Source organism: Lynx rufus, unplaced genomic scaffold, assembly GCF_022079265.1.
Source record: "Lynx rufus isolate CCGP_SWC_20201006 ecotype Redwood Valley unplaced genomic scaffold, mLynRuf1.p SCAF_1, whole genome shotgun sequence".
Taxonomy (NCBI): Eukaryota; Metazoa; Chordata; class Mammalia; order Carnivora; family Felidae; genus Lynx; species Lynx rufus.
This window is the reverse complement of record NW_025814823.1, coordinates 198939154-198950713: the sequence shown is the minus strand read 5'-3', so window position 1 is coordinate 198950713 and position 11560 is coordinate 198939154. Positions and strand designations below refer to the sequence as shown.

At 40.5% G+C, this 11560-nt stretch overlaps 1 pseudogene; it reads left to right on the top strand.

The window, feature by feature from the left end:
• Positions 1-1917: 1917 nt before the first annotated feature.
• On the top strand, positions 1918-2985 carry LOC124510190 (60S ribosomal protein L12-like; annotated as a pseudogene).
• Positions 2986-11560: the final 8575 nt, after the last annotated feature.

Sequence of the window (11560 nt, the reverse complement as noted above, 5' to 3'; positions counted from 1 at the left end):
AAGCCCACGCCAGCTCTTCAGTGCAGCTCACTGGAGGTGATGGGTCATGTCTGCTCGCATCTCGTTGGCCAAAGCAAGTCATGTGGCCTTGCCCAGCTACGAGGGGCTGGGGAAGAATCCTCATATGCACCTAAAAGGCAAGGAGAACTAGAAACATCGGTGAAACACACAGAGAGTAGTCCCTGCTCTTTTATATTATGCTTCATTCCTTTGTATGAGAGACAGGCTCTTACCCAACCTTGGGACATACTCTAAGCTGTGCGGTCTCACGGTAGCCACTAGTCACATGCCAGTGACTGAGCACCTGAATGTGACTTGAGATGTGCTGTACTTGTAAAATATACCTCAGATTTCAAAGACGCAGCACTGAAAGAAGAATGTAAGATAGCTTATTAATGACTTCTAATATTGATTATAGGTGGAAGGATAATACTTTGGAAATACTGGGTTAAATAAAAATACATTATTATTTATTAATTTTATCTATTTTTACTTTTTAAAAAGATTTTTTTAAGTTTATTTATTTCAAGAAAGAAAGTGTGAGTGGTGGGGTGGGGAAGAGGGAGAGGGAGAGGCAGAGAATCCCAAGCAGGCTCCCCACTGCCAGCACAGAGCCCCACGTGGGTTTCAAACTCACGAAACTGTGAGATCACGACCAGAGCCAAAAATCAAAAGTTGGCCACTTAACCGACGGAGCCACAGAGGTGCCCCATCTATTTTTATTTTTTAAAATGTGGTTTCTAGGTAACTTTGTATGCAGCTCCTGTTTGTGGTTTGCATTATTTTGCTATTGAACTGTGCTGTTCTAGAGAGTTCTCTTGGTTCCCAGGAGGGTTTCTAATAGAGAGAAAGAATTACCAGCTTCTGCTAGAATTCTCCATAGGATGAATCACTGCTTTAATTACTCTTGTAGCTAAGTAGCTACTCAAGTGATAAGGTTTTCTTCTTTTATTTTAATGTCTAATTTAAATTTCTTTATAAAAATTCAGGATCAGTTTTTTTTTTCTCTCCTCCATAAAGGCAAAGCACAGGTGGTTCATAGAGACCATTATTCCATGTAGAGTCTTTTTTATAAAACATATTTAAATGTCACTCAGTTTCATTAAAACAAAGGAGCCATTCAGCAAATGTGCTGCTTTTTTAGTTTCTTACTTTTTCATGGAAACTCATTTTGAAGACTTTGTCTACTTTTTTATTTGGAAAGAGAGTACAGAGAAAGTTGTTACCTTTACCTTTTCCTACATATCGAGAGCTGAAGTTGTTAGTTCTCAAATTTTCTTGGAAATATGGTCACACAGTAACTATTCTACAACCGGTCCCCTCCCTTCCCCTAGACCCAGCTCTCTGCCCCGGAGGCTGACTTGCTGGTCTACACTAAGTGGTCTGCAAGGGAGAGTTCTGGTAGAGACTAGAAGGGAGTGGAGCAGGGTCAGGGTATTTATTCACCTGCGAGGTAGCCTCTGGCTGTATATTTAGGGTTGAGTCAGGAAAAGGGCATCACTCTAAATAGAAGAGTTTAATACAGAAATTAGAGTACTGACTGAGTGCCACTGCTCCCTTTCATGACTGCAGGTTCTACTGCTCACTCTGCTCAGCCTTGTGGGTCTAGGAGTGGTGACAGCTTTGCTGTTCCTACTCTCAGGTGACTGCCCCATCCCTTGTGACTCCCTAATAGTCCCCTGAGTGCCCTTGAAGTGAGCATGCCATCTGCATTCTACAGCAACCGCAACACCAGGTGCTCGGGCATCCTGTGGGAGGGCTACATCCAAACAAGAGGTTGTTGAGTGTCAGGACCCAGAGGGGCAACATTTTGAAGATATTTGCTCAAGTCTAGGAACATAAGATAGCTTTTCATATATTTTTGCCTGATATTTTTAAAAGCCTTTACAATGTCTTGTTGGAACAACAAACTCTAATATGACTAAGGTAAGAAAGAAAGTTATCAGGATGCATTTTTATATGTTGTAGTTTTTTTCTTTGGCAAAGAAATGTCAATATTTGAACCACACATTAAGTTCTATACTCATCAGTTCTTGGTCTTCCAAGTATATCCTGTACTTCTTAAAAAAATTTTTTTTAATGTTTATTTTTGAGAGAGAGAGAGAGAGACAGAGACAGAGTGCGGGGGGGGGGGGGAGACACAGAATCTGAAGCAGGATCCAGGCTCTGAGCTGTCGGCACAGAGGCCGATGTGGGGCTCCAACTCACAAACCACGGGATCATGACCTGAGCCGAAGTCAGATGCTTAATCGACTAATCCACCCAGGCACCCCTACTTGAACTTATTTTAGATGGGAGGTTGAAAAATTTACTTTGTTTCCCCACCTGTACAATGAGGAGTTTAAGACTAGATGATCTTAAATATCCCTGTGCACTAACATTCTATAAGTCTATGATATTTCTGTCAAATTTGTCAAAGAGTTTTTTGGCTCAGGTGAGGTGAAGGTGCAACTGTTTTCAGTTGTCCTGCATCTGGGCTCACCCAACACCAGCCACCTCTACCATGCCTAAGTTTGACCCCAACGAGATCAAAGTTGTATACCTGAAGTGCACCAGTGGGAAAGTTGGTGCCATATCATTTGCCCTGGCCCAGTAGACTGGCTCCCAGGATCTGTCTCCAACAAAGGTTGGTGATGACTTTGCCAAGGCACCAATGATTGGAAGGGTCTGAAGATTACAATGAAAATGACCGTTCAGAACGTACAGGCCCAGATTGAAGTGGTCCTTTCTGCCTCTGCCCTGATTATCAAAGCCCTCAAGGAACCGCCAAGAGACAGAAAGCAGCACAAAAATATTAGGCACAGTGAAAATACCTCTTTTGATGAGCTTGTCAACATTGCCCCACAGATGCAGCACCGATCTTTAGCCAGAGAACTCTCTAGAACCATGAAAGAGATTCTGGGAACTGCTCAATCGGTGGGCTGCAATGTTGATGGCTGCCACCCTTATGACATCATAGATGACATCAACAGTGGTGCAGTATAATACCCAGCTAGTTAAGAACTACAAAGGAAAACATTTCAATAAAGGATCATTTGACAACCAAAGAAAAAGTTGTGGGATATATTGGTGAGGTGAATGTGCAGACTTCTCTGGAGTATTGGGATGACTATTTTGTGAAACAATTTCACTTTCCCACTTGACCAAGAAAATCAGAGAGAATTATTTTTACCAATGCCCTTGAAAGCAGGACATAAAAGAATGCATGGTACTAAGAGCACCAAGCTTGGATCAGAGGTCAACAAATAATGGCCCATGAGCCAAAGGAAACATGCCACCTGTTTTTGTAAAGTTTTATTGAAACACAAGCCATGCTGAGTTGTTTATGTATGGTCTATGGCTGCTTTCTCACTACCATGCAGAATTGAACTGTTGTAACAGAAATTATATCGGCCCATAAATCTTAAAATGGTTATTATCTGGCCCTTTGCAGAAAAAGTTTGCCAATCCCTGGCTTAAAATATGTAAGCAGCTCTCTTTAAGCAAAATTCCCCACCCGGGTTTTTTAGAAGTGACGTACCCGAGACCCTAATGGTGGGTGATTAAAGGTACAAATAAATATCTATTTTGAAAGCACCTAAATTTTAACACTTGGTATGACACTTGAGAGGCAGCCTGGTAATCCTAGGATCTGATCCCAATTCCATTCTTTACAAGCTTAACAATCTAATGAGAGTTACCTAATTTTTCTTAATTCTAAAATCCCATGAGATAATACATGGAACACCTTAAATTTCTATCCGAAAGTCAAGAGTTATTAAATAGCAAGTTGACACTGCAGAAAAGGAAAATCTAAATCTATGAAGTCAGAAGGTTGGAAAATGCTTCATATGGGCACAGAGCTGAGCATGCGATGTTCAGTAAATTATTGAATAACCATCTCTCTCCCAGTGGCCCTCATAAAGCCACTCCTTCGGCAAAAAAAACTTGAATCTCTCAGGCAGGTGACATGCTAGGAACGATGCATGGGAATGAGAAGCCAACAGTAGAATTTGGAGTGACTGCTGCCTGGCAACTGTGCAGACTAGGACCCTGGCCAGGAAGATACGGGGGTATCACAGCTCTCAAGCTACAAATGCGTCTGCAGTTGGCTCCATGAAGTTGCTCTGCAATGGAAGCTTCCAACTATGCATTCACAGGGGATTGATTTCCAAATGAGGAACACTACCTGCCGAGGAATACCTGTGTTCCTCAAATGTCAAAGCTGGAACTAGAAGGATTTAGAGATACACTGAAGGGGAAATCTTCAGGAACAGACTGAGGGTTAAAAGGATAATCCTTATGTATTTGTTTTCAGAACAAAAGGGTTTTTGTTTTGTTTTGTTTTGTTTTGTTTTGTTTTGTTTTGTTTTAAAGATCATTACAAAGAAATCTAATTCTTCTCTTCTGGCTGGGCAGAGTTTAAAGTCCAACAACTCACTCCTATTTCTCTCCCTGAGCTGGAATTCAACAGATAAGAAGAGAGTCTTAATGATTAATCAGCTCAAGCGCAGCTCTAAAACAAGAAAGGGACTTTATTTTCATTTTAAAGATGAACAAACTGAGGCCCTGAGGTATCAAAACGCCTATTCGAGGTCATATAGTTGTTTTGTGCATAGTGAAAATGAATCCCTGGGGCTCTGATTTCCTCTGTACTCTTCTCCAAAGCATCCTGCTTCTCCAGAACTGAGAACTTGGGTAGACCACACTGGTCCCGCCACTGACCTACTGCATGATGTTGACATATTGGAGGATCTCTCTGTGGCTCTGTTTTCTCCTCCGTAAAATGGTCAGAACACCTACTTACCCCTCCTCATCAAGATGGTGAAGCTCAGCTGTGAACACAGACATGAAATTGTGATTCAGCGGACATGGCAGACACTTATTTTTCTGTATGAAACCCATTCGCTTCTTCCTCATTAACCTGATTTTACCCCAGCAGCCGTATGTCCCAGAGAATAAATCATGCTTAAACCATGGCAGCCAATGGTGGTCCCATCTCCTTTCCAGTGACTGGACTACAGATTGTCATGTGACCCAGAACTAGTCAAGAAGATAGAGAGGAAAGCCTGGAGAGGGGTGTGGAAAACTTGAAGGAAGTTCTGTTCTACCTGGTAAAAGGCACAAATGGTGGGACACCTTGGGTGACTCAGTCGGTTGAGAATCTGGCTCTTGGTTTTGGCTCAGGTCATGATCTCATGGTTTATGAGTTCAAGCCCTGTGTCAGGCTTTGTGCTGACACAGCCTGTTCAGAATTCTTTCTCTCTGCCCCTCCCCCCCCACTCTCTCTCAAAATAAATAAATAAAAACTTCTTTTAAAAAAGGCACAAGTGGTAACATGAAGAAAAGTTTAAGTGTCTGGAAAGGATGCTCTTATGTGTGATGGTGAACATCATGGGTGGAAAAAAGCAGGTATCAGTGACAAGCTTTTTCACTTTTTTGACAAATACTTATGGTGTGCTCACCATATGTGAGGCACTGGGAATACAGCAGAGAGCAAGCAGACCCAAATCCCTGGCCCCATGGAGATTACATTCTAGTGATGGGGAGACAAACAAGATAAATAAGCACAATATGTAGGATATTGGGGAGAAGTGTGGAAGAAAGAGATGAAGGCATGAATAGGAACATGAGTGATTGGGGGCTGAAGGTTTAGGCAGGATGGGAAGGATGTCTTCATGGAGAAGAAAAGCCTGAAGGAAGTGAGGGAGTAAGCCATGGTGGAATCTGCCATTAGAGTCACCTATCAGAGGGCACAGCAAGGTGGCTTGTGTAGCTAGAGTGGAGCAAGCAACATGGGGAGGGATAGAAAGTGTGGTGACTGGTATCGACCGCAAGTCATGTGGAGCCTTGAAGCCACTGTGGGTCTTTGTTTCTTACTCTGAGTCACACTGGAGTCCACTGGAAGGTTTTGAACAGAGAGATGGCTTGATCAGACCTTCATTTTAGCAGGATCATTCTGGCAACTTTGTGCAAATAGGCTGAAGAGGTACAAGGGCAGACATGAACTACTCAGGGGGATATTTAATTAACTACTCCAGCCAGAGTGGTAGTGTGGAAATGTAAGAGGCAGTCCAGATTCTGCATATATTTTGAACACGGAGTTGGCAGTACTTGTTAAAGATCACATTGGGGGCTGAGGGAGTTGAGGACAACTGAGGTTTGGGGTTTCAGCACCTGGGATGGTGGAGTTGTCATTTACTAAGTGGGGAGGAGTGTGGGAAGGGTGTGCTTTGAGAGCAATGTCAGAAACTTGCTTTTCATCTTGTCTGAGATGCCAAAAATTAGTCATCAAGATGGATATGTCATGTAGGCAGTTGGATAACAAGTACAACAAATTAGGCATTAATCAAATGGAAGAAACACCAGGAATGAGTCATAGGGAAGCATCTGGCTTACTGCAGGATGATTTCTATTTACTAACACTGATTCCAAAAAGTGAACATTTCCCCTCCATGTTTAACAAATCATTTTGGGGAAGATGTTCTCAAGATGTTTTTAGAGAACACAGGTCTAGAGGGAGAAATTCTTACCTATGCTAGCAACCTTTGTAGCAAGTATGGATGTTTTATAATGAATGATGGTAACCCCCTGGGTCTACACCTACTGAATACATATCTACCTGAAAAATTCTTCAGTGATTATGTGACATTTCCAATCTTCAGTGGATCTGTAGTGAGAGTAATACAGTTTTTAGCAAGTTGCTTGTTGATCAAAAAAATATACCAAACTGTGATTTAATCTTTTGGTGTCAGGATCCCAGCCCTAGGATAAATTTAATGGAAGGACAGTGTTACCACAATGCTTGGATTTCAGTTTAATCCTGAGTCAGTCCTGAGGTCCAGAGGACTCTTGGAGCTGACAGTCGTTACCTGGATTAGGAAGTGGTTGTTGAGCCATGAGGGCTAAATTGTGACAATGAAGGTGACAGTTGTGATTGGGTCAATACATGGATCTATTCACTTGGGCTGAATTATAAAGCAGGCACAGAATATGGTGTTCTCTCTTTCCCTCCACCCCTGCCCCTGTGTCCATCTCTGAATCTTCCACAAATCTGCTTTACAGAGTGACCTTTACTCTGTGAATGTTTAAAACTCCAATCCATTATTAGTAAAATCAAACAGAACTAAGGAATCTGGAAGACTTTAACAAAGGAGAGTTAACGTCCTCAGTGGGCTATTCATCCATGCCTATCAGGAACAACGAAATCCCAAAAGATGAACAGGCACAAAGGACATGAGCCAACAATTCACAGAAATAATGCAAGCCTCAGGAGGTGACTCACTAGTAACCAACCCCAGAGACTTCAACTGAAGAAACAATATCACTTTTCACCTATCAAATTAGCCAAGGTTTAAAAATAGTGTTCCATGTCCCTGTGGGATGAAATCAGGATTCCTTACAGTGTCAGTCACAGTATAAATGGCAAAAACTTTCTGAGAAGTGATTTGGTGACAAGCTACAGTAGCACTAACCATGTATCTGTGCTCAGATCCTGTGATTCTATTTATTTGTGGGGTTTCTTATAAGTTTTATTCAAATTCTGTTAGTTAACATACAGTGTAATGTTAGTTTCAGGTGTATAAGGTAGTGACTGAACACTTCATACAACTCTCTGTGCTCATCACAAAGTGCCGTCTTTAATCCCCGTCACCTATTTAACCCATCCCCCCACCCATCTCCCCTCTGGCTACCATAAGTTTGTTCTCAGTGTTAGTAACAAGAGTCTGTTTCTTTCTTGGTTTGCCTCTCTCTCTCTCTCTCTCTCTCTTTTCCACATTTTCTCTTTTGTTTCTTAAATTCCACCTATAAGTGAAACCATATGGTATTTGTCTTTCTCTGACTTATTTCACTTAGTATTATATTCTCTAGCTTCATATCATTGCAAATGGCAAGATTTCATTCTTTTTATGGCTGAGTAATATTCCATTGTGTGCGTGTGCGTGCGTGTGTGTGTGTATGTGTGTGTGTGTGTGTGTGTGTTTGAATACATACCACATCTTCTTTACTCATTCATCCATCAATGGACACTTAGGCTGTTTCCACAGTTTGGCTATTGTAGATAATGCCGCTATAAATGCCAGGGTGCATGTATCCCTTTGAATTAGTATTTTTGTATTCTCTGGGTAAATACCTAATAGTCCTATTTTTAACTTTTTGAGGGTCCTCCATACTATCTTCAACAGTGGCTGTACCGGTTTGCATTCCCACCAACCGTGCAAGAGAATTCTTCTTTCTCCACATCCTCACCAACACCTGTTGTTTCCTGCTGTTGATTTTAGCCATTCTGACAAGTGTGAGGTGATCTCTCATTGTAGTTTTGATTTGCATTTCCCTGATGATAAGTGATGTTGAGCATGTTTTCACGTGTCTGTTGGTCATCTGTATGCCTTCGTTTGAAAAATGTCTGCTCATATCTTCTGCCCATTTTTAATTGGATTATCACTTTGGGGTGTTGAGTTTTATAAATTATTTCTAGGTTTTGGATATTTTCTTTATCAGATGTGTCATTTGCAAACATCTTCTCCCATTCTGTAGGTTCCCTTTTAGTTTTGTTGTCTCCTTCCCTATGGAAAAGTCTTTTTTTGATGAAGTCCCAATAGTTTATTTCTGCTTTTGTTTCTCTTGCCTCAGGCAACATTATTTAGAAAGAAGTTGCTAGGCTGATGTCAAAGAGGTTATTGCCTGTGTTCTCCTCTAGGATTTTTATGGCTTCAGGTCTCCATTTAGGTCTTTAATCTATTTTGAATTTATTTTTGTGTATGGTATGAGAAAGTGGTCCAGTTTCATTCTTTTGCATGTTGTTGTCCAGTTTTCCCAACACCATTTGTTGAAGAGACTTTTTCCCATTGAATCTTCTTTCCTGCTGTGTGATTAATTGACCATATAATTGTGGGTTCATTTCTGGGTTTTCTATTCTGTTCCATTGGTCTATATGTCTATTTTTGTGCCAGTACCATACTGTTTTTATCACTGCAGCTTTGTAATATAACTTGAAGTCCAAAATGTGATGGCTCCAGCTTTTTTTTTTTTTTTTTCTTTTTCATGGTTGCTTTGGCTAGTGGGGGTTTGTGGTTCTATACAAATTTTAGGATTGTCTGTTCTAGCTCTGTGAAAAATGCTGTTAGTATTTTGGTAGGGATTGCATTAAATGTGTAGATGGCTTTGGGTAGTATCGACATTTTAACAATATTTGTTCTTGTAATCCATGAGCATGGAATATCTTTCCATTTCTTTGTGTCATCTTCAATTTCTTTCATCAGTGTTTTATAGTTTTAAGAGTACAGGTCTTTTACCTCTTTGGGTAGGTTTATTCCTAGGTATCTTGTTGCTTTTGGTACAATTATAAATGGATTGATTTCTTAATTTCTCTTTCTGCTGCTTCATTATTGGTGTATAGAAATGCAATATTGCATTTGTATCCTGTGACTTTACTGAATTTATTACTTCTGTGAGTATGTTTAGAAATAAATAAAAAGATGGGGTGCCTGGGTGGGTCAGTCAGTTAAGTGTCTGACTTTGGCTCAGGTCATGATCTCGTGATTTGTGGGTTCGGCCCCACATCGGGCTCTGTGCTGACAGCTCAGAGCCTGGAGCCTGTTTTGAATTCTGTGTCTCCTTCTCTTGCTGCCCCTCCCCTGCTCGCACTCTGTTTCTCTCTCTCTCTTTCAAAAATAAATAAACATTAAAAGAAAGAATTAAAGAAAAAGAAATGCAAACTGGTATAGCCACTCTGGAAAACAGTATGGAGTTTCCTCAAAAATTAAAAATAGAACTACCCTATCACCCAGTAATTGCACTACTAGGTATTTATCCAAGGGATAGAGATATGCTGTTTCGAAGGGACACATGCACCCCCATGTTTATAGCAGCACTATCAACAATAGCCAAAGTATGGAAAGAGCCCAAATGTCCATCAACAGATGAATGGATAAAAAAAGATGTGGTTTATATATACAATGGAGTATTACTTGGTGATCAAAAAGAATGAAATCTTGCCATTTGCAACAAAGTGGATGGAACTAGAGGGTATTATGCTAAGCAAAATTAGTCAGAGAAAGACAAATATCATATGACTTCACTCATATGTGGAATTTAAGATACAAAACATGAACATAAGGGAAGGGAAGCAAAAATAATATAAAAACAAGGAGGGGGACAAAACATAAGAGAATCTTAAATACAGAGAACTGAGGGTCACTGGAGGGGTTGTGGGTGGGGGGATGGGCTAAATGGGTGAGGGGCATTAAGGAAGATACTTGTGATGGGCCTTGGGTGTTATACATAGGGGATGAGTCACTGGAATCTACTCCTGAAATCATCATTGCACTATATGCTAACTAACTTGGATATGAATTTAAAAATAAATAAATAAATAAAATGGAAAGAAAAGAAAAAAGATGTTCAACAAAGTTATTTACAAAGCAAGCTTTAAAAAACTAATATTCATCAGTAAATGTTTAAATTATGTTTAGCCATATGGTATACTCCAAGTCGTCATGGGATGCCTAAGAAAAGCTGATAAATGGTGTCAAGACAAGAAATAGGACTCATACAAGACTGCCTGACTTACATGAAAAATACACTTTGGGGCACCTGGGTGGCTCAGTCGGCTAAGCATCCGTCCGACTCTTGATTTCGGCTCAGGTCTTGATCTCAGGGTTGGTTGTGAGATCCGGCCCTGCCTCGGGCTCTGTCCTGGGTGTGGAGTCTGCTTAAGATTCTCTCCCTCTCTCCCCCTCTGTCCCTCTCCTGCCTATGTGTGTGCGTACTCTCTCTCTCAAAAAATAAATTAAAAAAAAAGAAAAATACATTTTATCATATTTCCTTTAACTGTTTACAGTTACTGATATTTAGCTGTTATAATACCAGGCTCAAGTGTCTACATGTGCCAGACCCGGCACTGAGCGCTGTACAGATATCTTCTTTTAAACAGTAAACATAAGATGAGATTTTATCTTTCTTTCCCTAACCCTTACCACTCACGCTTTTACTTTTTAGTGCAGACTATTACAAGTGGGATGACTAGCTCCCATCCTTAAAAAAAAAGGCTTATTGAAGTACATTTTACACATCATAGAATTTATCCATTTCAAGTGCACAATTCAGTGATTTCTAGTAACTTTACTGAGTGGTGCAATCATCACCATAATCCAGTTTTAGAACATATTTATTCCCACAGTAAGATTCCTCATGACCATTTATAGTTAGTCCCCATTTCCATTTCTGGCCCCAGGCAACTACTAATCCCCTTTCTGTCTCTATAAATTGTGCCTTTTCTGGACATTTCATATGAATGGAATCATATAACATGTAGTCCTTTGGCCTTTTGTATCTGACTTCTTTCACTTAGCATAACATTTTGGAGTTCCATCGATGCCATAACACGTCGATAGTTTTTGCTGAATAAATCTTCCTTTGTATGGACACAGCACCTCTCGTCTATCCATTCACCAGATAACGGACATTTAGTTTGTTTCCAGTTTGGGGATATTATGAATGTATACTCATTTTTCAGATGAAGAAACTGACTCCTAGATGCTCTGAACGCCCCCAACATTGCATAGCCACTCAGTGTCAG